Consider the following 27,264-nt stretch of genomic DNA (forward strand, 5'->3'; position numbering starts at 1 on the left):
ATCCAAACAAGGTTTAAGTTTGTTACACGGTTACGTGAGTCTACCGAAAACCAGTTCTGCTAAAACACCGTATCCAAACAAGGTCTAAGAGCATCTCCAGCCGCACCCCCAGAAAGATCTCCAAGCATTTTTTTCGTATCGGTGTTAAAAAATCGGTCCAGTCGTGTCTTAGGAGCCTGATTTTCGCCGGTCTCGGTCGAATTTAGCGCTGGCGGACCCAGGCCGAACCCGGCGCGATGGGGGCGTTTGGGGGTGCCGGGGCGAGCGGTTTTGGCGCGAAAGAGCCGCGGGCCCGCCGCGTCAGCAACACCGCGCGTCTTCTTCCCCGAACGCCTCAGTTTCTCGCGGGAATCAATGGCAAGGCTGCCGCCGGTTAGCCTTACCAGTGATTCCTCACGGGCGGCGCATTCACGGGGCGGCGCGCCGACACCTCCCCTCCCTCGCACGCGTACACATGGGGCGGCGCCGCTATATAAGCCGGTGGCCTCCCTCGCCTCTGGCTACACCAGTCACACCAGCCCTAGCCCGCCCTCTACCTCTCCCGAGCGCCGCCGCCGAGCCCTCCCTCACCCGAACGCCGCCGCCGAGCCCTCCCTCTCCATCCCTCCCTCTCCCGATGGCCGAGCGATTCCCCGACGATGAGGCCGCGGCCAACGGCTTCGGCCGCCGATCGCTCCGCGAATAGGAGTCTTGGCTCCTGTTCCAGGCGAACTCGCAGCGCCGGCATCGTCATCAATGAGGGTGGCCGGCGCGCCCCCTCGTGGGCTCCTCCGTGCTTCGTCAAGCCCAAGACGGAGTCGGGCCTGGCGCTGGTGAAGAAAGAGCCGGGCCTCCCTGCGGTGAAGACGGAGCACGACGCCGACGTCGAGCTCGACGACGACGCGGCCCTAGAATGGGTGCACGCAGACTCCCTGAAGATGGCTAGGGAGCGCCAGTGCGCCGCCCTGCGGCTATTCGCGCAGCGCCGCCGGGGCCGCGACGAGGGAGGAATCATCGTCATCGAGGACAGCGACGACGACGCCGCGCCGCCGCCACCAGCCCGCATAGGCGACGCCGGTCAGGGGTCCACCAGGGACGGCCGCGTCAAGGAGGAGAAGCCGGACGACGACGGCGCTTTTAGCCCGTTCTTGTTTTAATTATATATGTAATAAAAACCCGCTTTTTAAATGTAATATATGTCGAACTTCGCGAACTTTGAACTTTGCTATATATTTAAATTTTTTTGAGCGCGCCTGGGGACGGTCCTAGGACCGGCGGCTGGGGACCAACTCGGTCCTAGGCCGAGTTTTTGCGCCAGCTCACCCCCAGGGGGCGATTTTAGGCGCCCCCTGGGGGGCCAACGGCTGGAGATGCTCTAAGGCCAACTCCACCGCGCGACCCCAAATGGACGTCTGTTTTGCCCGGATTCTGTCCGTTTGGGTAGGGCAATGGGGTCGTGTACAGGCGTGTCCTGGGATGCGGTGGCCGTGCGCCCAGCGCGCGGCCCCATCCCTTTGCCCAATCCTGTCCGTCGCGGCTAAAAATGCTCATATTTTCATCAAAACTAGTTTTACAACCCAAATGTTTGTCTGAAAATTAAAATAGTTTTACAACCAAATCGAAATTGTCTACACTGAACATAAAATGAAGCAATACATCTATTGGTTGCCAATGTGATCCCACACGTGCTCTACCAAGTCATTTTGAAGATTCAAATGAGTGTGCCAATCACGCATCTCATGGTGGGATTGGACAAACTGTTCAAATGTGGCCGGGTCTTGGTGCAGGGGCTCAATATTTTCACCTTGATAATCAAATCCTTCGTCGAAGATACTCTCATCACGCTCGTCCTCGACGATCATATTGTGCATGATCACACAAGCAGTCATCACCTCCCAAAGCTTCCTTTCATCCCATGACAGTGCAGGGTTTCGAACGATACCCCACCGGGATTGAATCACACCAAAAGCACGTTCCACATCCTTTCTAACACTCTCTTGCATTTGGGCAAATCTCTTTCTCTTCTCATCTTGGGGTTTCGAGATTGTCTTCACAAAAGTTGACCACTGAGGATATATATACCATCTGCTAGATAGTATCCCTTGTTGTACTGGTGGCCGTTGATCTCAAAGTTGACAGGTGGGAAGTGGCCTTCTGCAAGCCTCGCGAAGACTGGAGAACGCTGCAGCACGTTGATATCATTGTGAGAACCTGCCATGCCGAAAAAAGAATGCCATATCCAAAGATCCTGTGATGCCACCGCTTCTAATATGACAGTGCACGCCTTGACATGCCCTTTGTACTGGCCCTGCCAAGCAAATGGACAGTTCTTCCACTCCCAGTGCATACAATCTATGCTGCCAAGCATGCTTGGAAAGCCTCTAGCTGCGTTGATCGCCAACAATCTCTCTGTATCAGCAACAGTTGGCTGCCTCAAGTACTCTTGGCCAAACACCTCGATCACAGCCTGGCAAAACTTGTACATTGACATCAGACATGTTGTCTCACTCATATGCACATACTCATCCACCAGATCGCCTGGAATTCCATATGCAAGCATGCGGATGGCCACGGTGCATTTCTGGTAAGAGGAGAATCCAAGCTTGCCAAGGGCATCCGTCTTGCACTCGAAATATGGGTCATGAGCAACCACTCCCTCTCGGATACGATTGAACACATGCCTTGCCATTCGAAAACGGCGACGGAATTTATCTGATGACCCACAAGTATAGGGGATCTATCGTAGTCCTTTCGATAAGTAAGAGTGTCGAACCCAACGAGGAGCAGAAGGAAATGATAAGCGGTTTTCAGCAAGGTATTCTCTGCAAGTACTGAAATAAGGGGTAACAGATAGTTTCGTGATAAGATAATTTGTAACAAGCAACAAGTAACAAAAGTAAATAAAGTGCAGCAAGGTGGCCCAATCCTTTTTGTAGCAAAGGACAAGCCTGGACAAACTCTTATATAAGGAAAAGCGCTCCCGAGGACACGTGGGAATATCGTCAAGCTAGTTTTCATCACGTTCATATGATTCGTGTTCGGTACTTTGATAATTTGATATGTGGGTGGACCGGTGCTTGGGTGTTGTTCTTACTTGAACAAGCATCCCACTTATGATTAACCTCTATTGCAAACATCCGCAACTACAACAAAAGTATTAAGGTAAACCTAACTATAGCATGAAACATATGGATCCAAATCAGCCCCTTACGAAGCAACGCATAAACTAGGGTTTAAGCTTCTGTCACTCTAGCAACCCATCATCTACTTATTACTTCCCAATGCCTTCCTCTAGGCTAAAATAATTGTGAAGTGTTATGTAGTCGACGTTCACATAACACCACTAGAGGCTAGACAACATACATCTCATCAAAATATCGAACGAATACCAAATTCACATGACTACTAATAGCAAGACTTCTCCCTTGTCCTCGGGAACAAACGTAACTACTCACAAAGCATAAACATGTTCATAATCAGAGGGGTATTAATATGTATATAGGATATGAACATATGATCTTCCACCAATTAAACCAACTAGCATCAACTACAAGGAGTAATTAACACTAGTAGCAACCTACTAGCACCAATCCCGGACTTGGAGACAAGAATTGGATACAAGAGATGAACTAGGGTTTTGAGATGAGATGGTGCTGATGAAGATGTTGATGGAGATTTCCCTCTCCCGATGAGAGGAGCATTGGTGATGACGATGGCGATGATTCCCCCCTCCGGGAGGGAAGTTTCCCCGGCAGAACAGTTCCGCCGGAGCTCTAGATTGGATCCGCCAAGGTTCAGCCTCGTGGCGGTGGAGTTTCGTCCCGAAAGGTTGCTTCTTATTTTTTTCTCGACGAAAGACTTCATATAGGGTAAGATGGTCATCGGAGAGCCATCAGGGGGCCCACGAGGTAGGGGGCGCGCCCTAGGGGGGCGGGCGCCCCCACCCTCGTGAGCAGGGTGTGGGCCCCCTGGTCTTCATCTTTGGCGAGGATTTTTCATTATTTATTATAAGGTATTTCGTGGAGTTTCAGGACTTTTGGAGTTGTGCAGAATAGGTCTCTAATATTTGCTCCTTTTCCAGCCCAGAATTCCAGCTGCCGGCATTCTCCCTCCTTATGTAAACCTTGTAAAATAAGAGAGAATAACCATAAGTATTGTGACATAATGTGAAATAATAGCCCATAATGCAATAAATATCGATATAAAAGCATGATGCAAAATGGACGTATCAACTCCCTCAAGCTTAGACCTCGCTTGTCCTCAAGTGAAAGTCGATAACAATAAATATGTCCCCATGTTTAGAGGTAGAGGCGTCGATAAAAATAAAATACAGACATGAGGGCATCATGATTATTCTCATAGCAGCAACATACATAGATATTGGCATATGATTACTTATGTTCAAGTGTTGATCTATTCACAATGCAAAAGTATGAATCAGAAAACTTATTGAGAACCAACAAACTATAACCTCCATCATTGAAGCAATTGCAATTTATCATAACATCAGAAAGAGTCTATGTCAGAGCTGAAAAGCAAGTCCACATACTCAACTATCATCTAGTCCTTCATAATTGCTAACACTCGCGCAATACTTGTGGTTATAGAGTTTTAATCGGACACAGAGAAAGGTAGGGGCTTATAGTTTCGCCCCACAACCTTTTACCTCGAGGGTAATGTCAACAATAATAACTCATGCCCCCCTACATCCAATTAGATATATATATATATCAGGTTCTTTCCAACATGCTGGGCTTGCTAAAGGATAAAATGAAAAAGGTGTTGGGGAACGTAGCAGAATTTTAAAATTTTCTACGCATCACCAAGATCAATCTATGGAGTCATCTAGCAACGAGGGAGAGGGGAGTGCATCTACATACCCTTGTAGATCGCCCGCGGAAGCGTTCAAGATAACGGGGTTGATGGAGTCGTACTCGTCGTGATCCAAATCACCGATGACCTAGCGCCGAACGGACGGCACCTCCGCGTTCAACACACGTACGGTTGGGAAGACGTCTCCTCCAACTTGATCCAGCAAAGGGAAGGAGAGGTTGATGAAGATCCAGCAGCACGACGGCGTGGTGGTGGAAGCAACTGTGATCTCGGCAGGGCTTCGCCAAGCACAGGGAGAGGGAGGAGTGTCACGGGAGGGAGGGGGAGAGGCCAGGGGCTAGGGTGCGGCTGCCCTCCCTCCCCCCACTATATATAGGGTCCGTAGGGGGGCGCTGGCCCTAGGAGATCCAATCTCCAAGGGGGGGCGACCAAGGGGGTGGCTTGCCCCCCAAGCCAAGTGGGGCGCCCCCCACCCCTAGGGTTTCCAACCCTAGGCGCAGGGGGAGGCCCAAGGGGAGCGCACCAGCCCACTAGGGGCTGGTTCCCCTCCCACTTCAGTCCATGGGGCCCTCCGGGATAGGTGGCCCCACCCGATGGACCCCGGGACCCTTCCGGTGGTCCTGGTACAATACCGATTATCCCCAAAACTTTCTCGATGGCCGAAACTTGACTTCCTATATATAAATCTTCACCTCCGGACCATTCCGGAACTCCTCGTGACGTCCGGGATCTCATCCGGGACTCCGAACAACTTTCGGGTTACCATATACTAATATCTCAACAACCCTAGCATCACTGAACCTTAAGTGTGTAGACCCTACGGGTTCGGGAGACACGCAGACATGACCGAGACGACTCTCCGGTCAATAACCAACAGCGGGATCTGGATACCCATGTTGGCTCCCACATGCTCCTTGATGATCTCATCGGATGAACCAGGATGTCGAGAATTCAATCAATCCGTATACAATTCCCTTTGTCAATCGGTACGTTACTTGCCCGAGACTCGATCGTCGGTATTGAAAGTGCAACTATCCCTAGATGGTTTTGGTAATTCATAACAACATATAGCTCATTGAGCTAATGCTATTCCAAGATGATTATTTCAGGAAAGCTCAATGATTGGCATGGCATGGATGTGAAAGTGGAACCCTCAAAATGCTAAGGACAAAGGATTGGCTCAAGCTCAAAAGCTCAAGACTCTTCATTTTATATTTTAGTGATCCAAGATCACATTGAGTCTTTAGGAAAAGCCAATACTATCAAGGAGGGATGAGGTGTTGCTTAATGAGCCTCTTGCTTCATGTGCTTAATGATATGCTCCAAAATCCTCAGCCACTTTCCCATATCCACATATGACCTAAACCCTAAGCCAAACTCGGTCCTACCGATTCTTTCTATCCGACGCCACCGAGTTTCACTTGTCATAAGCCACTGCCAAACCCTAGCAATTCGGTTCTACCGATAGGGATCTCGGTCTCACCGAGATGGGATTGCAAACTCTCTGTTTCCCTTTCGTAACTTTTCGGTCTCACCGAAAGAGCGGATCGGTCCCACCGAGATTGCAATGTAAATTCAGTGTTTCCTTTTTGTAACTTTTCGGTCTCACCGAAAGAGCAAATCGGTCCCACCGAGTTTGCCTGACCAACTCTCTGGTTAGCTAATTACCAAATTCGGTCTCACCGAGTTTGTGTAATCGGTCTCACCGAGATTACGTTATGCCCAAACCCTAACCATATCGGTCCTACCGAGTTGCATGTCAGTCCCACCGAAAATCTCTAACGGTCACTAGGTTTACATTTTCGGTCCGACCGAGTTTGTTGATTCGGTCCCACCGAGATTGGAAAACTGTGTGTAACGGTTGGATTTTGTGTGGAGGCTATATATACCCCTCCACCTCCTCTTCATTCGTGGAGAGAGCCATCAGAACACATACACAATTCCAACTCATATGTTCTGTGAGAGAACCACCTACTCATGTGTTGAGACCAAGATATTCCATTCCTACCATATGAATCTTGATCTCTAGCCTTCCCCAAGTTTCTTTCCACTCAAATCTTCTTTCCACAAAATCCAAATCCTATGAGAGAGAGTTGAGTGTTGGGGAGACTATCATTTGAAGCACAAGAGCAAGGAGTTCATTACCTACACACCATTTGTTACTTCTTGGAGAGTGGTGTCTCCTAGATTGGCTAGGTGTCACTTGGGAGCCTCCGACAAGATTGTGGAGTTGAACCAAGGAGTTTGTAAGGGCAAGGAGATCGCCTACTTCGTGAAGATCTACCGCTAGTGAGGCAAGTCCTGTGTGGGCGATGGCCATGGTGGGATAGACAAGGTTGCTTCTTCGTGGACCCTTTGTGGGTGGTTGCTTCTTCATGGACCCTTTGTGGGTGGAGTCCTCCGTGGACTCGCGCAACCGTTACCCTTCGTGGGTTGAAGTCTCCATCAACGTGGATGTAGGATAGCACCACCTATCCAAACCACGGGAAAAACATCCGTGTCTCCAATTGCATTTGGATTCTCCAAACCCTTCCCTTTACATTCTTGCAAGTTGCATGCTTTACTTTCCGCTGCCAATATACTCTTTGCATGCTTGCTTGAATTGTGTGATGATTGCTTGACTTGTCCTAAAATAGCTAAAATCTGCCAAGAACTAAAATTGGGAAAAGGTTAAGTTTTTATTTGGTCAAGTAGTCTAATCACCCCCCCTCTAGACATACTTTCGATCCTACAAGTGGTATCAGAGCTTTGGTCTCCATTTGCTTTGATCTCCATAGCTTTTGGTGGTCATAGCCTTGGTTTCACAACCTAGGAGAGTATGGCGTCTAGCGAGGGAAATTATCACCGTAGAGGTCCTTACTTTGATGGTACTAATTTTGCTAGTTGGAAGCATAAAATGAAAATGCATATTCTTGGACATAACCCCGCCGTTTGGGCTATTGTGTGTGTTGGTTTGCAAGGTGACTTCTTTGATGGGAAAGAACCAAACCGTGAAGCTACCGCGGATGAGTTGAAGATGTTGCAATACAATGCTCAAGCTTGTGATATTCTCTTCAACGGATTGTGCCCCGAAGAATTCAACAAAATCAGCCGCCTTGAGAATGCAAAGGAAATTTGGGACACTTTGATTGATATGCACGAAGGTACCGACTCCGTCAAGGAATCCAAGTTGGATGTGCTTCAAAGCCAACTTGACAAGTTCAAGATGAAGGATGGTGAAGGTGTCGCCGAAATGTACTCTAGGCTTGCTCTCATCACAAATGAGATTGCCGGCTTAGGAAGTGAAGAGATGACCGATAAATTCATAATCAAGAAGAGCCTAAGAGCCTTGGATGGAAAATATGATACCGTGTGCACATTGATCCAAATGATGCCCAATTACAAAGATCTCAAGCCAACGAAAGTGATTGGAAGAATTGTTGCTCATGAGATGTCACTTAAGGATAAAGAGGAACTTCACAACAAATCAAGTGGTGCCTACAAAGCCTCATGTGAAGCCCCTACATCATCAAGTGAGAAACAAGACTTCAATAAAGAATTGAGCTTAATGGTGAAGAACTTCAACATGTTCTACAAGAGTAGAAGCAAAGATAGAAGCTCCAAGTCAAGGTCCTACAATGACAAAAGATCTTCTAGTCGAGAGCGAAACTGTTACAATTGTGGAAGACCCGGACACTATTCAAATGAGTGTACGGCTCCCTACAAGAAAAGAGAAGATTCTCCAAAAAGAAGAAGCAAAGGATCACCGCCAAGAGAGAGAAGGAGTAGAGATGATCGTTATGAACGAAGATACTCACGGAGAAGCAAGGATTCAGAAAGGAAGGAAAAATCATCAAGGAGCTATACAAGACGAAGACATCAAGCTCATGTTGGTGAATGGGTATCCGGCTACGACTCTGACAGCCACTCCGAGAGAAGTTATCACTCCGACTCCGAAGATACTCAAGATGAAGGTGTTGCCGGTCTAGCACTTGTGTCAACCAACTCCTATGACATATTTGACTCACCAAATGAAGGAATTGGAAGATGCTTCATGTCCAAAGGTCCTAAGGTAACACACCCCGAGTATGTTGATTTCAATAGTGATGAAGATGACTTGTTAGGTGATGATTTGCTTGGTGACAACTCTAGTGATGAATACTATGATGAAAGACCAATTAATCATGCTAAACAAGATAAAGCGAATGACAATGATAAGGAGAAGATTGAGGCTCTAACTAAAGAACTAAAAACTCTTAAGTTAGCTCATGACACTATCTTTGAAGATCACCGAGAACTTTTAAGAGCTCATGAGAAACTACGCTTTGAAAAGCTCAATCTTGAGCAAGAGCATGAGTTCTTAAAGGCAATCAATGATGATCTCCGCAAGAAAAGTTCTTCTTACATTGCCAAGCGTTTACTCTTATCCACTTACATGCCTCAAGTCAAATCTAACAAGAAAGATTCCTCCTCTAGTAGTAACAATGATCATGCTAAATCCAATATTGTTGCTTCTAGTAGTTCTCTTGATTCCACTAATGATTCTCTTAGCCAAGTTACACTTGAGCAAGAAAATAGCTTATTGAAGGGAATTATAGAGAAAGGAGTGTACAAGAGCCTTGCCGGGAGTAAGCAATTCGAGGAAATTGTGCGCAAGCAAGGAATGCACCGGAAGAATCAAGGTGCTGGTTTTGAATGAAAGTTCAATGCCAATGGAGTTGAGTGGGAAGAAGATCAATACCCCAAGACAAAGTTTGTTCCTCAACAAGAGAAGTATGATACTTCTTTCAAGGGGACACAAGCTCAAGATGATCTTCCACCACAAGACTACAAGCAAAAAGGCAAGGACGAGCTTCAAGAGGAAATTGATGCATTTGAAGAAGCTCCAAAGACCTTAGTCAAGTGGATTCCCAAGACTACTTCAAGTTCCACTTCATCAAGTACGACTACAACTCCAAGGATTCCCATCAAGATGGTGTGGATCCAAAGGAAGAAGAACTAGAGAGTTCTTGAGGGTGACTCCGCCAACATACTTCACTCTTATCATTTTGGCAAGAACAAGTGCAATCAACTTCCACATCTTGCACTAGTTCAAGGAGTCACAAACCCTCTTGTTGGTAAGACAAGGGACAAGGTAACCTAAAAGTTTTCATGGACATCATCTTGTGTGTGCATCACTCTATGTCTATGGATATCCTTGTTTGTTCCTTGTGGGACTAACCCATGTAGGTATTGAAAGTGCAATTCACTCAAATGGATAGCTCCAAGTGATCTACATCAACATTGAGCATCCACATCTTCAACATCTACATGAAGTCATCATCGACAAAACCCGAGGTTAGTTCATCCCTCTAAGGGGGGATATCACATCTAGGGGGAGCTTTACTCTAAGACTTGAGCTAAAGCAACTCTAAAGATGTGAACACAACAATGCTTTATGTAAAAGTGGTAACCCCACTTGAGCTTAAACGATGAGTATGACCTATGATCAAGTCTTCTCACTTGACTCCTAAGTCAATATACTCATATATAGATGACCTTGTCATCGCAAATTGCTTGATAGATGCTAGAATTGGTTGTGCATGCCTTGTCACATATTTCATTTGCCATCTTATTGTGTGAGCATGTTGGTTGCATATTTTACTCATTCGAGGACATCCACTTGTTGTTTTGATTGTTTGGTTTTATTTCCTTTTGCCAAGTGGATGGACAAGAATGCCTAAGAACCTCCTCTAGCTATCTATGCTTTTCTCGTCTCAAACTCTATTCATGCTACATCACAAAATTTGATCAAGTCAGATTCGAACCACTCTGTGTGAGGAGCGCTCGGAGTCCCCGATTCGTCATAGACTTAAACTTCCAAAACCTCTTTATGATTCTCGGTCTGACCGATACCCCACTTTCGGTCCTACCGAGATCATTAAGTTGATCTAGGTTTTCGATCTCGGTGCAACCGATTTGAACCTTTCAGTCACACCGAGTTTCAGTAACTGCTTGCAGTTATGAATCTCGGTGCCACCGAGTTGTTCCACTCGGTCACACCGACAGGGTCGGGCTATATATAGTCACGGGCAAAAATTTGGAAATTTCTCCGAACACCTTCGCCCGCGCGATAGCTTGTAGGATCGAAAGTATGTCTAGAGGGGGGTGATTAGACTACTTGACCAAATAAAAACTTAACCTTTTCCCAATTTTAGTTCTTGGCAGATTTTAGCTATTTTAGGACAAGTCAAGCAATCATCACATAATTCAAGCAAGCATGCAAAGAGTATATTGGCAGCGGAAAGTAAAGCATGCAACTTGCAAGAATGTAAAGGGAAGGGTTGGAGAATTCAAACGCTATTGGAGACACGGATGTTTTTCCCGTGGTTCGGATAGGTGGTGCTATCCTACATCCACGTTGATGGAGACTTCAACCCACGAAGGGTAACGGTTGCGCGAGTCCACACAGGGCTCCACCCAAGGGCAACGGTTGCGCGAGTCCATGAAGGGCTCCACCCACGAAGGGTCCACGAAGAAGCAACCACCCACAAAGGGTCCACGAAGAAGCAACCTTGTCTATCCCACCATGGCCATCGCCCACGAAGGACTTGCCTCACTAGCGGTAGATCTTCACGAAGTAGGCGATCTCCTTGCCCTTACAAACTCCTTTGTTCAACTCCACAATCTTGTCGGAGGCTCCCAAGTGACACCTAGCCAATCTAGGAGACACCACTCTCCAAGAAGTAACAAATGGTGTGTAGGTAATGAACTCCTTGCTCTTGTGCTTCAAATGATAGTCTCCCCAACACTCAACTCTCTCTCATAGGATTTGGATTTGGTGGAAAGAAGATTTGAGTGGAAAGCAACTTGGGAAGGCTAGAAATCAAGATTCATATGGTAGGAATGGAATGTCTTGATCTCAACACATGAGTAGGTGGTTTTCTCTCAGAACATATGAGTAGGAATGATGTGTGTGTTCTGATGGCTCTCTCACTTAATGAGAAGAAGGTGGAGGGGTATATATAGCCTCCACTCAAAATCCAACCGTTACACACAATTTACCAATCTCGGTGGGACCGAATCAGAAAACTCGGTCGGACCGAAATGGTAAACCTAGTGACCGTTAGGAATTTCGGTGGGACTGACATGTAACTCGGTAGGACCGATTCGGTTAGGGTTTGGGCATAACGTAATCTCGGTGAGACCGATTACACAAACTCGGTGAGACCGAGTTTGGTAATTAGCTAACCAGAGAGTTGGTCAGGCAAACTCGGTGGGACCGATTTGCTCTTTCGGTGAGACCGAGTGGAACTCGGTGAGACCGAAAAGTTACAAAGGGGAAACACTGAGTTTACATTGCAATCTCGGTGGGACCGATTCGCTCTTTCGGTGGGACCGAAAAGTTACGAAAGGGAAACAGAGAGTTTGCAACCCCATCTCGGTGGGACCGAGATCCTTATCGGTAGGACCGAATTGCTAGGGTTTGGCAGTGGCTAATGACAACTGAAACTCGGTGGCGCCGGATAGGAAAAATCGGTAGGACTGAGTTTGTCTTAGAGTTTAGGTCATATGTGGATATGGGAAAGTAGTTGAAGGTTTTGGAGCATATCATTAAGCACATGAAGCAAGAGGCTCATTAAGCAACACCTCATCCCTCCTTGATAGTATTGGCTTTTCCTATGGACTCAATGTGATCTTGGATCACTAAAATATAAAATGAAGAGTCTTGAGCTTTTGAGCTTGAGCCAATCCTTTGTCCTTAGCATTTTGAGGGTTCCACTTTCACATCCATGCCATGCCAATCATTGAGCTTTCCTGAAATAATCATCTTGGAATAGCATTAGCTCAATGAGCTATATGTTGTTATGAATTACCAAAACCACCTAGGGATAGTTGCACTTTCAATCTCCCCCTTTTTGGTAATTGATGACAACATATAGATCAAAGCTTCGACAAATGATAATAAGCATGAAGTATATCGTCGCTTTGAGAAGTATGTGATAAGTAAGAGCTCCCCCTAAATTTGTGCATATTTAAAATTTGCTTTGGACTGCAAATGCACAAAGAGTTAGAGTCATGGGTTACTTTTCCATGTCACATACATCTTGGTGGAGCGCTCAAAATGATAAGAATGAAATACATGCACTCATCACCAAGAATAGTGAATGATCACAAACGATAGATAGAATGATAATATTTAAGCAAGCATAAAGCAAACATTAAGTGTAGCTTATGATCAAACACATGATCATCGATGTCTCACAAATAATGACATAGTATCAAGCACTCAAAAGCAGAAAAGGTTCGAAAAGCCACCAAATAAAGCAAGAGAGAAAAGCAACACTCTCTCTCTCGAAGCCTATGATCTATACATCTTCTCCCCCTTTGGCAACAAGTTACCAAAAAGTTCCTAGAAAATGCATAGTGCTAAGTCGTCGCTCAGGCTTGATCTTCAGGTGGTGGTGGAGTCCGAATCACTCCAAGGACGAAGGCTTCTGTAGATGTTGAAGTAGTCGCTGGAGTTGGAGCTGAGGTAGACGCTGGAGCTGAGGATGTGGCTGGTGCAGACGTTGTAGCTCTGGTGTCAGCAACTGGCAGTGCAGACGACCTCGGGCCTCGTGGCACTCTAGAAAAAGCATGAGTTGTGGTCCTGCCTCTCCTCTCATTCATGTCCTCCTGGAGCTGCTCCACTACAGACTGAACTTCTGTTACCTTGATGTCCAAGTCATAGAACCTCTGTTCCATGATCCTCTCTAAACTCGCCTGGTTCTGAGTCAGGGTGGCTAGACTCTGCTCAATCCGCAGGGTGGACGCAATCAAGTAACCAAGCTGCTCTTGTTTGGTCTTCAAAAAGTATTCAGATGCCTCTGCTTGAGTAGGCATCCTGGTAGCTTTCTCCTTCCTCGCCTTCTCCTTCTTTGCATAAGCTTGTGCAGACGATGGCTCATTCTCTGTCATCACAACTTCATTGTTCTCAAAATCTGGACGGATGGGCAGGTGTTCCTTATCCAAAAGATATACGCCCGTGCCCATCTTGGAGTTGATGAGCTCCTGAATCTGAGGGGCATATCCACAGCTCCTCTTTTGATCTGCCGAAGTCCTTTTGATCGTTTCAACTATGAGGCTCATCACCTTGAACTTCTGAGGCACGTCAAAGACATGAAGCAGGTTGATCGCGTGACCTCTGATCATCTTGTGATCTCCAGACTTGGGCAGTAAAGTGTGCCTTAGTATCCAATTGATCGTAGGCAATCCTGAGAGCAGATAGTGCACTGAGCCAAACTTGAACGTGTCGAGTGCTTCATTCGGGATCTCCTTGTACATGTTTGACATGGAGTTGTGATCCATCTTTTTCTTGGCATAGATATCCAAGTCCTCATCTTGCTCTTCTGGGGCATTGATGATCTGTGCCCACTCAGCCACTGTAGATTGGTACCTTGTACCCTCAGACATCCAAGTAATCCTGCCATCCGGATAAAAGTGAGCTGTGGAGTAGAACTGCATGATGAGTTCCTCGTTCCACTTTGTGAGCTTCTGCCCAACAAAGTCCTCTACTCCACACGCTCTGAAGCTGTCCTGAACTCCTGGATAGTGCTCTTCATTCTCCTTGATATAGGTCCAGTCGACCCATCTCATGTCATAAACAATTGGCTTCTTGTCAAGCAAAACAGTCTCATAGAAATCTTGCTACTCCTTAGTATGAAATCTGTAATCCACGGCAGTCCTTCTCCTAGAAGCATACGGATCTGCTTCTCTCCATTTCCTCAGCCCTGAATCTCTCCTGAGCTTCATATCCTCAGCCACAGGATGAGCATCGTTGTGGTCTGGGATCTTAGGCTTGAGCTTCCTAAGGACACTCTCTTCCTCTTCTTCGATAGCTTCAGGCACTGGGGCCTTGTTCTTTTCTGCAGCAGGTATACTCCTTGTGTTTCTCTTTGGAGCTGTCTTAGGCTTAGATGCAGCCTTAGGAGCTTCCTTGGGCTTGGATGCAGCTCCCCCTGACCTTATGGCATCTCCCATAAGTTTGGCTGCCTTGGGTGCTGGTGCAGCAACCTCTTCTTCCTCCTCCTCTTCTACCATGATGGAGGCTCTCCCAAGCACTTTGGCTACAGTCTTCTTTACTCTCTCTTTCCTCTTCTTACCCTCAGCAGCAATGGGCTCAATGGGAGCAGGTGCAGGCTTCTCAGTTGAGGCTCTAGCCTTTGACATTGGCTGCCTGCCTACTGGCCTCTTGATTTTCAGGCCTGGCTTTGAGCCTTGAGCTGGCTTAACTCTCTTGGAAGTGGCCTCTTCCTCTGCCACATAGTCTTCATCCTCAGAATCAGACGTTCTCTTCTTCCTTTGACGTGTGGCAGCCTTAGGCAGATTGTTGGGTGTGCTCCTGCTGCCATCATCAGAAGAACTTGAGGGGCTAGTGCCCTCACTCATCACAACTTGCTGCTCTGAGAGGTTCTGGCTATCACTTTGATCAGACATGTTGCAAACTGACTGCTGACCCTGTGAATAGATTATAGAAGAGATAGAGTGGATGAGCATCACAAAAAGCAGAGATTTTTGCAAAAGATTAATTCAAAAACTTAGTTTTAGTTTTCCACAGAAAGCATCTCGGATCTACCGATTTTCAAACTCGGTGACACAGAAGCAGTTTTGGCACTAGAACTGGTGAACTCGGTCAGACCGAGTCACAGTTCGGTGGTACCGAAATTGCTAGGGTTTCACAGAATTCCAAAATCGGCCGCACCAATAAGTTATTCTCGGTCAGACCGAGTTTAACTTGTGCAATGGCAAAAGCCAGATCGGTGGGACCGAGTTTTTCAACTCGGTGGGTCCGAGATGGTTTCGGCGAAAACCTAACCCTAAAATTTTCGAATTAAGCCTAATCTATGAGCGTTTTGACTGGATAGAAGTTTATCAATCGTGGCAAGATTCATGATGATCACAATGTGCTAGGAATCAGATTGAGGAATAGCACAATGATCAAGTCCATACCCTAGTTCGGCGTGGACTTGCTACGGCGGCAACGGCGGGGCAGAAATCCGTTGACGGCGGCGAAGACCAGCGACTGGAGGTTGCTGGCGGCGAGGAGACGATCCGGAGACCTCGGGGGCAGAGCAAGCTATCGCGCGGGCGAGGAGGTTTCGGAGAAATTTCCAAAATTCCGCCCGTCACTATATATAGCCCGACCCTGTCGGTGTGACCGAGTGGAACAACTCGGTGGCACCGAGATGCAAAACTGTGTGCAGTTATTGCAACTCGGTGTGACCGAAAAGTTCAAATCGGTTACACCGAGATCGAAAACCTAGATCAACTTAATGAACTCGGTAGGACCGAAATGGAGTATCGGTCAGACCGAGATTCATAAAGAGGTTTTGGAAGTTTAAGTCTATGACGAATCGGGGACTCCGAGCGCTCCTCACACAGAGTGGTTCGAATCTGACTTGATCAATTTTTGTGATGCAGCATGAATAGAGTTTGAGACGAGAAAAGCATAGATAGCTAGAGGAGGTTCTTAGACATTCTTGTCCATCCACTTGGCAAAAGAAGATAAAGCCAAACAATCAAAGCAACAAGTGGATGTCCTCGAATGAGTAAAATATGCAATCAGCATTCTCACACAATAAGATAGCAAATGAAATATGTGGCAAAGCATGCACAACCAATTCTAGCATCTATCAAGCAATATGCGATGACTAGGTCATCTATATATGAGTATATTGACTTAGGAGTCAAGTGAGAAAACTTGATCGTAGGTCATACTCATCGTTTAAGCTCAAGTGGGGTTACCACTTTTACATGAAGCATTGTTTTGTTCACATCTTTAGAGTTGCTTTAGCTCAAGTCTTAGAGTAAAGCTCCCCCTAGATGTGATATCCCCCCTAAGAGGGATGAACTAACCTTGGGTTTTGTCGATGATGACTTCATGTAGATATTGAAGATGTGGATGCTCAATGTTGATGTAGATCTCTTGGAGCTATCCTTTTGAGTGAATTGCACTTTCAATACCTACATGGGTTAGTCCCACAAGGAACAAACAAGGATATCCATAGACATAGAGTGATGCACACAAAAGATGATGTCCATGAAAACTTTAGGTTACCTTGTCCCTTGTCTTACCAACAAGAGGGTTTGTGACTCCTTGAACTAGTGCAAGATGTGGAAGTTGATTGCACTTGTTCTTGCCAAAATGATAAGAGTGAAGTATGTTGGCGGAGTCACCCTCGAGAACTCTCTAGTTCTTCTTCTCTTGGATCCACATCATCTTGATGGGAATCCTTGGAGTTGTAGTCGTACTTGATGAAGTGGAACTTGAAGTAGTCTTGGGAATCCACTTGACTAAGGTCTTTGGAGCTTCTTCAAATGCATCAATTTCCTCTTGAAGCTTGTCCTTGCCTTTTTGCTCGTAGTCTTGTGGTGGAAGATCATCTTGAGCTTGTGTCCCCTTGAAAGAAGTATACTTATCTTGTTGAGGGACAAACTTCGTCTTGGGGTATTGATCTTCTTCCCATTCAACTCCATTGGCATTGAACTTTCGTTCAAAACAAACACCTTGATTCTTCCGGTGCATTCCTTGCTTGCACACAATTTCCTCGAATTGCTTACTCCCGGCAAGGCTCTTGTACACTCCTTTCTCTATAATTCCCTTCAATAAGCTATTTTCTTGCTCAAGTGTAACTTGGCTAAGAGAATCATTAGTGGAATCAAGAGAACTACTAGAAGCAACAATATTGGATTTAGCATGATCATTGTTACTACTAGAGGAGGAATCTTTCTTGTTAGATTTGACTTGAGGCATGTAAGTGGATAAGAGTAAACGCTTGGCAATGTAAGAAGAACTTTTCTTGCGGATATCATCATTGATTGCCTTTAAGAACTCATGCTCTTGCTCAAGATTGAGCTTTTCAAAGCGTAGTTTCTCATGAGCTCTTAAAAGTTCTCGGTGATCTTCGAAGATAGTGTCATGAGCTAACTTAAGAGTTTTTAGTTCTTTAGTTAGAGCCTCAATCTTCTCCTTATCATTGTCATTCGCTTTATCTTGTTTAGCATGATTAATTGGTCTTTCATCATAGTATTCATCACTAGAGTTGTCACCAAGCAAATCATCACCTAACAAGTCATCTTCATCACTATTGAAATCAACATACTCGGGGTGTGTTACCTTAGGACCTTTGGCCATGAAGCATCTTCCAATTCCTTCATTTGGTGAGTCAAATATGTCATAGGAGTTGGTTGACACAAGTGCTAGACCGGCAACACCTTCATCTTGAGTATCTTCGGAGTCGGAGTGATAACTTCTCTCGGAGTGGCTGTCGGAGTCGGAGCCGGATACCCATTCACCAACATGAGCTTGATGTCTTCGTCTTGTATAGCTCCTTGATGATTTTTCCTTCCTTTCCGAATCCTTGCTTCTCCGTGAGTATCTTCGTTCATAACGATCATCTCTACTCCTTCTCTCTCTTGGTGGTGATCCTTTGCTTCTTCTTTTTGGAGAATCTTCTCTTTTCTTGTAGGGAGCCGTACACTCATTTGAATAGTGTCCGGGTCTTCCACAATTGTAACAGTTTCGCTCTCGACTAGAAGATCTTTTGTCATTGTAGGACCTTGACTTGGAGCTTCTATCTTTGCTTCTACTCTTGTAGAACTTGTTGAAGTTCTTCACCATTAAGCTCAATTCTTTATTGAAGTCTTGTTTCTCACTTGATGATGTAGGGGCTTCACATGAGGCTTTGTAGGCACCACTTGATTTGTTGTGAAGTTCCTCTTTATCCTTAAGTGACATCTCATGAGCAACAATTCTTCCAATCACTTCCGTTGGCTTGAGATCTTTGTAATTGGGCATCATTTGGATCAATGTGCACACGGTATCATATTTTCCATCCAAGGCTCTTAGGATCTTCTTGATTATGAATTTATCGGTCATCTCTTCACTTCCTAAGCCGGCAATCTCATTTGTGATGAGAGCAAGCCTAGAGTACATTTTGGCGACACCTTCACCATCCTTCATCTTGAACTTGTCAAGTTGGCTTTGAAGCACATCCAACTTGGATTCCTTGACGGAGTCGGTACCTTCGTGCATATCAATCAAAGTGTCCCAAATTTCCTTTGCATTCTCAAGGCGGCTGATTTTGTTGAATTCTTCGGGGCACAATCCGTTGAAGAGAATATCACAAGCTTGAGCATTGTATTGCAACATCTTCAACTCATCCGCGGTAGCTTCACGGTTTGGTTCTTTCCCATCAAAGAAGTCACCTTGCAAACCAACACACACAATAGCCCAAACGGCGGGGTTATGTCCAAGAATATGCATTTTCATTTTATGCTTCCAACTAGCAAAATTAGTACCATCAAAGTAAGGACCTCTATGGTGATAATTTCCCTCGCTAGACGCCATACTCTCCTAGGTTGTGAAACCAAGGCTATGACCACCAAAAGCTATGGAGATCAAGCAAATGGAGACCAAAGCTCTGATACCACTTGTAGGATCGAAAGTATGTCTAGAGGGGGGTGATTAGACTACTTGACCAAATAAAAACTTAACCTTTTCTCAATTTTAGTTCTTGGCAGATTTTAGCTATTTTAGGACAAGTCAAGCAATCATCACATAATTCAAGCAAGCATGCAAAGAGTATATTGGCAGCGGAAAGTAAAGCATGCAACTTGCAAGAATATAAAGGGAAGGGTTGGAGAATTCAAACGCTATTGGAGACACGGATGTTTTTCCCGTGGTTCGGATAGGTGGTTCTATCCTACATCCACGTTGATGGAGACTTCAACCCACGAAGGGTAACGGTTGCACGAGTCCACACAGGGCTCCACCCAAGGGCAATGGTTGCGCGAGTCCACAAAGGGCTCCACCCACGAAGGGTCCACGAAGAAGCAACCACCCACAAAGGGTCCACGAAGAAGCAACCTTGTCTATCCCACCATGGCCATCGCCCACGAAGGACTTGCCTCACTAGCGGTAGATCTTCACGAAGTAGGCGATCTCCTTGCCCTTACAAACTCCTTGGTTCAACTCCACAATCTTGTCGGAGGCTCCCAAGTGACACCTAGCCAATCTAGGAGACACCACTCTCCGAGAAGTAACAAATGGTGTGTAGGTAATGAACTCCTTGCTCTTGTGCTTCAAATGATAGTCTCCCCAACACTCAACTCTCTCTCATAGGATTTAGATTTGGTGGAAAGAAGATTTGAGTGGAAAGCAACTTGGGAAGGCTAGAAATCAAGATTCATATGGTAGGAATGGAATGTCTTGATCTCAACACATGAGTAGGTGGTTTTCTCTCAGAACATATGAGTAGGAATGATGTGTGTGTTCTGATGGCTCTCTCACTTAATGAGAAGGAGGTGGAGGGGTATATATAGCCTCCACACAAAATCCAACCGTTACACACAATTTACCAATCTCGGTGGGACCGAATCAGAAAACTCGGTCGGACCGAAATGGTAAACCTAGTGACCGTTAGGAATTTCGGTGGGACTGACATGCAACTCGGTAGGACCGATTCGGTTAGGGTTTGGGCATAACGTAATCTCGGTGAGACCGATTACACAAACTCGGTGAGACCGAGTTTGGGAATTAGCTAACCAGAGAGTTGGTCAGGCAAACTCGGTGGGACCGATTTGCTCTTTCGGTGAGACCGAGTGGAACTCGGTGAGACCGAAAAGTTACAAAGGGGAAACACTGAGTTTACATTGCAATCTCGGTGGGACCGAAAAGTTACGAAAGGGAAACAGAGAGTTTGCAACCCCATCTCGGTGGGACCGAGATCCTTATCGGTAGGACCGAATTGCTAGGATTTGGCAGTGGCTAATGACAATTGAAACTCGGTGGCGCCGGATAGGAAAAATCGGTAGGACCGAGTTTGGCTTAGAGTTTAGGTCATATGTGGATATGGGAAAGTAGTTGAGGGTTTTGGAGCATATCATTAAGCACATGAAGCAAGAGGCTCATTAAGCAACACCTCATCCCTCCTTGATAGTATTGGCTTTTCCTATGGACTCAATGTGATCTTGGATCACTAAAATATAAAATGAAGAGTCTTGAGCTTTTGAGCTTGAGCCAATCCTTTGTCCTTAGCATTTTGAGGGTTCCACTTTCACATCCATGCCATGCCAATCATTGAGCTTTCCTGAAATAATCATCTTGGAATAGCATTAGCTCAATGAGCTATATGTTGTTATGAATTACCAAAACCACCTAGGGATAGTTGCACTTTCACCTGCTCTGCCAACTTGGTCTCCGGATCGTCTCCTTGCCGCCAGCCGCCTCTAGTCGCTGGTCTCCATCGCCGTCAATGGAATTCTACCCCACCGTTGCCGCCGTAGCGAGTCTCCGCCGAACTAGGGTATGGACTCGATCTTTGTGCTATTCTCCAATCTGATTCTTAGCACATTGTGATCATCATGATTCTTGCCATGATTGAAACACTCCTATCCAGTCAATGCGTTCGTAGATTAGTTTTGATTCGAAAATTTTAGGGTTAGGTTTCCGCAGAAACCATCTCAGACCCACCGAGTTGAAAAACTCGGTCCCACCGATTTGGCTTATGCCATTGCACAAGTGAGACTCGGTCTGACCGAGAATTACTTATCGGTGTGACCGATTTTGGAACTTTGTGAAACCCTAGCAGTCTCGGTGCCACCGAACTGTGACTCGGTCTGACCGAGTTCACTAGTTTAGGTGCCAAAACTGCTTCGGTATCACCGAGTTTAAAAATCGGTAGATCAGAGATGATTTCAGTGGGAAACTAAAACTAAGATTTTGAGTCATTCTTTTGCAAAAATCTCTGCATTTTGTGATGCTCATCCACTCTACCTCATCTATAAACTGTTCATAGGGTTAGCAGTCAGCTTGTTCATCATGTCAGACCAGAGTGACAGCCAGAATGTGTCAGAACAGCAAGTGCACATGAGTGAGGGCACTAGTCCCTCCAGTTCTTCTGATGAAGGCAGCAGGAGCACCCCTAGCAATCTACCAAAAGCTGCCACCAGACAGAGAAAGAAGAGAATTTCAGATTCCGAGGATGAAGATTATGTGGCAGAGGAAGAGGAAGCAACCTCCAAGAGAACTGAGCCAGCACAGGGCACAAAGCCAGGCTTAAAAATCAAAAGGCCAGCAGGTAGGCAGCCTATGTCAAAGGCCAGAGCTTCAACTGAAAAGCCTGCACCCAAAGAGCCAGTTGCTGCTGAAGGCAAGAAAAGAAAGGAAAGGGTGAAGAAGACTGTAGCCAGAGTGCTTGGAAAGGCTTCCATCATGGAAGAAGAGGAAGAAGAAGAGGTTGCTGCACCAGCACCTAAGGCACCTAAGCTTATGGGTGATGCTATAAGATCAGGGGCTGCTGCATCCAAGCCCAAAGAAGCACCCAAAGCTGCCTCCAAGCCCAAGTCTGCACCAAAGAGAAATACGAGGAGCATACCTGCTGCTGAGAAGAACAAGGCCCCAGTGCCTGACACTGCAGAAGATGATGAAGATCAAGTTCTCAGAAAACTCAAGCCCAAGATCCCAGACCACAACGATGCTCATCGTGTGGCTGAGGATATGAAGCTCAGGAGAGACTCAGGGATGAGGAAGTGGAGAGGAGCAGACCCGTATGCTTCAAGGAGAAGGACTGCTGTGGATTACAGATTTCACACCAAGGAACAGCAAGATTTCTATGAGACAGTGCTGCTTGATAAGAAGCCCATAGTTTGTGACATGAGATGGGTTGATTGGGAGTACATGAAGGAAAATGAGGAACACTACCCTGGAGTGTATGACAGCTTTAGTGCTTATGGAGTTGCAGACTTTGTTGGGCAGAAGCTCACAAAGTGGAACGAGGAGCTTATCATGCAGTTCTACTACACAGCACACTTCTATCCAGATGGTAGGATCACATGGATGTCTGAAGGTACGAGGTACCAATCTACTGTTGCTGAGTGGGCACAGCTCATCAATGCCCCAGAGGAGCATGAGGATGACTTGGATATCTATGCCAAGAAGATGGACCATAACTCTATGTCCAACATGTACAAGGAGATTCCAAATGAAGCACTTGACACTTTCAAATTTGGCTTAGTGCATTATCTTCTGTCAGGGCTGCCAACTATTAATTGGATACTGAGACACACCTTATTGCCCAAGTCAGGTGATCACAAGATGATCAGAGGCCATGCAATCAATTTGCTTCATGTATTTGATGTGCCACAGAAGTTCAAGGTGATGAGCCTCATGGTAGAGACCATTAAGAGGACTGCAGCAGATCAGAAGAGGAGCTGTGGGTATGCCCCACAAATTCAGGAGCTCATTAACTCCAAGATGGGCACGGGCATATACTTATTGGACAAGGAACACCTGCCCATCCGTCCAGATTTTGAGGATAATCAAGTTGTTATGACTGAGAATGAGCCATCATCTGCCCAAGCACAAGCCAAGAAGGAGAAGGCAAGGAAGGAGAAAGCTGCCAAGATGCCAACTCAAGAGGAGGCATCTGAGTACTTCTTGAAAACCAAACAAGAGCAGCTTGGTTACCTAATTACATCCACCCTGCGGATTGAGAGAGGACTAGCCACCCTAACTCAGAACCAGGCAAGCTTAGAGAGGATCATGGAACAAAAGTTCTATGACTTGGATGTCAAGGTGACAGAGATTCAGACTGCCGTGGAGCAGCTCCAGGATGACATGCAGGAGAGGAGAGGCAGGACTACAACAGATGCCTTTGCCAGAGTGCCACGAGGTCCGAGGTCGTCTGCCGTGCCAGTTGCTGACATCAGAGCCACCACTTCTGCACCAGCTACAGCTTCAGTTCCACCAGCTCCAGCATCTACTTCAGCCTCGACTTCGACCACGTCTACAGAAGGCTTCGTCTTTGGAGTGCTCCGGACTCCACCACCACCTGAAGATCAAGCCTGAGCGTCGATCTAGCACTATGCATTTTCTAGGAACTTTTTGGTAACTTGTTTCCAAAGGGGGAGAAAAATGTATAGATCATAGGCTTCGAGAGAGAGAGTGTTGCTTTTTTCTCTCTTGCTTTATTTGGTGGTTTTTCGAACTTTGTTTGCTTTTGAGTACTTGAGATACTATGTCATTGCTCGTGAGACATTGATGATCTTGTGTTTGATAATAAGCTACACTTAATGCTTGCTTAATGCTATTATCTTATCTATCTTATGTGATCATTCACTTTTCTTGGTGATGAGTGCATGTATTTCATTCTTATCATTTTAAGCGCTCCACCAAGATGTATGTGACATGGAAGAGTAACCCATGACTCTAACTCCTTGTGCATTTGCAGTCCAAAGCAAATTTTAAATATGCACAAATTTAGAGGGAGCTCTTACTTATCACATACTTCTCAAAGCGACGATATATTTCATGCTTATTATCATTTGTCGAAGCTTTGATCTATATGTTGTCATCAATTACCAAAAAGGGGGAGATTGAAAGTGCAACTATCCCTAGGTGGTTTTGGTAATTCATAACAACATATAGCTCATTGAGCTAATGCTATTCCAAGATGATTATTTCAGGAAAGCTCAATGATTGGCATGGCATGGATGTGAAAGTGGAACCCTCAAAATGCTAAGGACAAAGGATTGGCTCAAGCTCAAAAGCTCAAGACTCTTCATTTTATATTTTAGTGATCCAATATCACATTGAGTCTTTAGGAAAAGCCAATACTATCAAGGAGGGATGAGGTGTTGTTTAATGAGCCTCTTGCTTCATGTGCTTAATGATATGCTCCAAAATCCTCAGCCACTTTCCCATATCCACATATGACCTAAACCCTAAGCCAAACTCGGTCCTACCGATTCTTTCTATCCGACGCCACCGAGTTTCACTTGTCATAAGCCACTGCCAAACCCTAGCAATTCGGTTCTACCGATAGGGATCTCGGTCTGGATGGGATTGCAAACTCTCTGTTTCCCTTTCGTAACTTTTCGGTCTCACCGAAAGAGCGGATCGGTCCCACCGAGATTGCAATGTAAATTCAGTGTTTCCTTTTTGTAACTTTTCGGTCTCACCGAAAGAGCAAATCGGTCCCACCGAGTTTGCCTGACCAACTCTCTGGTTAGCTAATTACCAAATTCGGTCTCACCGAGTTTGTGTAATCGGTCTCACCGATATTACGTTATGCCCAAACCCTAACCATATCGGTCCTACCGAGTTGCATGTCAGTCCCACCGAAAATCTCTAATGGTCACTAGGTTTACATTTTTGGTCCGACCGAGTTTGTTGATTCGGTCCCACCGAGATTGGAAAACTGTGTGTAACGGTTGGATTTTGTGTGGAGGCTATATATACCCCTCCACCTCCTCTTCATTCGTGGAGAGAGCCATCAGAACACATACACAATTCCAACTCATATGTTCTGTGAGAGAACCACCTACTCATGTGTTGAGACCAAGATATTCCATTCCTACCATATGAATCTTGATCTCTAGCCTTCCCCAAGTTGCTTTCCACTCAAATCTTCTTTCCACCAAATCCAAATCCTATGAGAGAGAGTTGAGTGTTGGGGAGACTATCATTTGAAGCACAAGAGCAAGGAGTTCATTACCTACACACCATTTGTTACTTCTTGGAGAGTGGTGTCTCCTAGATTGGCTAGGTGTCACTTGGGAGCCTCCGACAAGATTGTGGAGTTGAACCAAGGAGTTTGTAAGGGCAAGGAGATCGCCTACTTCGTGAAGATCTACCGCTAGTGAGGCAAGTCCTGTGTGGGCGATGGCCATGGTGGGATAGACAAGGTTGCTTCTTCGTGGACCCTTTGTGGGTGGTTGCTTCTTCGTGGACCCTTTGTGGGTGGAGCCCTCCGTGGACTCGCGCAACCGTTACCCTTTGTGGGTGGAGCCCTCCGTGGACTCGCGCAACCGTTACCCTTCGTGGGTTGAAGTCTCCATCAACGTGGATGTAGGATAGCACCACCTATCCGAACCACGGGAAAAACATCCGTGTCTCCAATTGCGTTTGAATTCTCCAAACCCTTCCCTTTACATTCTTGCAAGTTGCATGCTTTACTTTCCGCTGCCAATATACTCTTTGCATGCTTGCTTGAATTGTGTGATGATTGCTTGACTTGTCCTAAAATAGCTAAAATCTGCCAAGAACTAAAATTGGGAAAAGGTTAAGTTTTTATTTGGTCAAGTAGTCTAATCACCCCCTCTCTAGACATACTTTCGATCCTACAGGTATCCCAATACCTCGTTCAATCTCGTTACCGGCAAGTCACTTTACTCGTACCGTAATGCATGATCTCATGATCAACCACTTGGTCACATTGAGCTCATTATGATGATGCATTACCGAGTGGGTCCAGAGATACCTCTCCGTCATACGGAGTGACAAATCCTAGTCTCGATTCGTGCCAACCCAACAGACACTTTCGGAGATACCTGTAGTGTGCCTTTATAGTCACCCAGTTACGTTGTGACGTTTGGCACACCCAAAGCACTCCTACGGTATCCGGGAGTTGCACAATCTCATGGTCTAAGTAAATGATACTTGACATTCGGAAAAGCTATAGCAAACGAACTACACGATATTTGAGCTATGCTTAGGATTGGGTCTTGTCCATCACATCATTCTCCTAATGATGTGATCCCGTTATCAATGACATCCAATGTCCATAGTCAGGAAACCATGACTATCTTTTGATCAACGAGCTAGTCAACTAGATGCTCACTAGGGACGTGTTGTGGTCTATGTATTCACACATGTATTACGATTTCCGGATAACACAATTATAGCATGAACAATAGACAATTATCATGAACAAAGAAATATAATAATAACCATTTTATTATTGCCTCTAGGGCATATTTCCAATAGTCTCCCACTTGCAGTAGAGTCAATAGTCTAGTTACATTGTGATGAATCGAACACCCATGCAGTTCTGGTGTTGATCATGTTTTGCTCTAGGGAGAGGTTTAGTCAATGAATCTGCCACATTCAGGTCCGTATGTACTTTACAAATATATATGTCTCCATTTTGAACACTTTCACGAATGGAGTTGAAGCGACGCTTGATATGCCTGGTCTTCCTGTGAAACCTGGGCTCCTTGGCAAGGGCAATAGCTCCAGTGTTGTCACAGAAGAGAGTCATCGGGCCCGACGCATTGGGTATGACTCCTAGATCGGTAATGAACTCCTTCACCCAGATTGCCTCTTGTGCTGCCTCCGAGGCTGCCATGTACTTCACATGTAGATCCCGCCACAACGCTTTGCTTGCAACTGCACCAGCTTACTGCCCCACCATTCAAAATATACACGTATCCGGTTTGTGACTCAGAGTCATCCAGATCTGTGTCGAAGCTAGCATCGACATAACCCTTTACGACGAGCTCTTGGTCACCTCCATAAACGAGAAACATATCCTTAGTCCTCTTCAGGTGCTTCAGGATATTCTTGACCGCTGTCCAGTGTTCCATGCCGGGATTACTTTGGTACCTTCCTACCAAACTTACGGCAAGGTTTACACCAGGTCTGGTACACAGCATAGCATACATGATAGA

At 45.8% G+C, this 27,264-nt stretch overlaps 1 pseudogene; it reads right to left on the minus strand.

Annotated features, from left to right (window-relative positions):
• Positions 1 to 1,637: 1,637 nt before the first annotated feature.
• LOC147985667 (uncharacterized) lies at positions 1,638 to 2,668 on the minus strand (annotated as a pseudogene).
• Between the last annotated feature and the right edge of the window lie 24,596 nt (positions 2,669 to 27,264).

This window comes from Triticum urartu, chromosome 2A, assembly GCF_056163025.1.
Source record: "Triticum urartu cultivar PI428250 chromosome 2A, HENAU_Tu73, whole genome shotgun sequence".
In the NCBI taxonomy this organism is placed as follows: domain Eukaryota; kingdom Viridiplantae; phylum Streptophyta; class Magnoliopsida; order Poales; family Poaceae; genus Triticum; species Triticum urartu.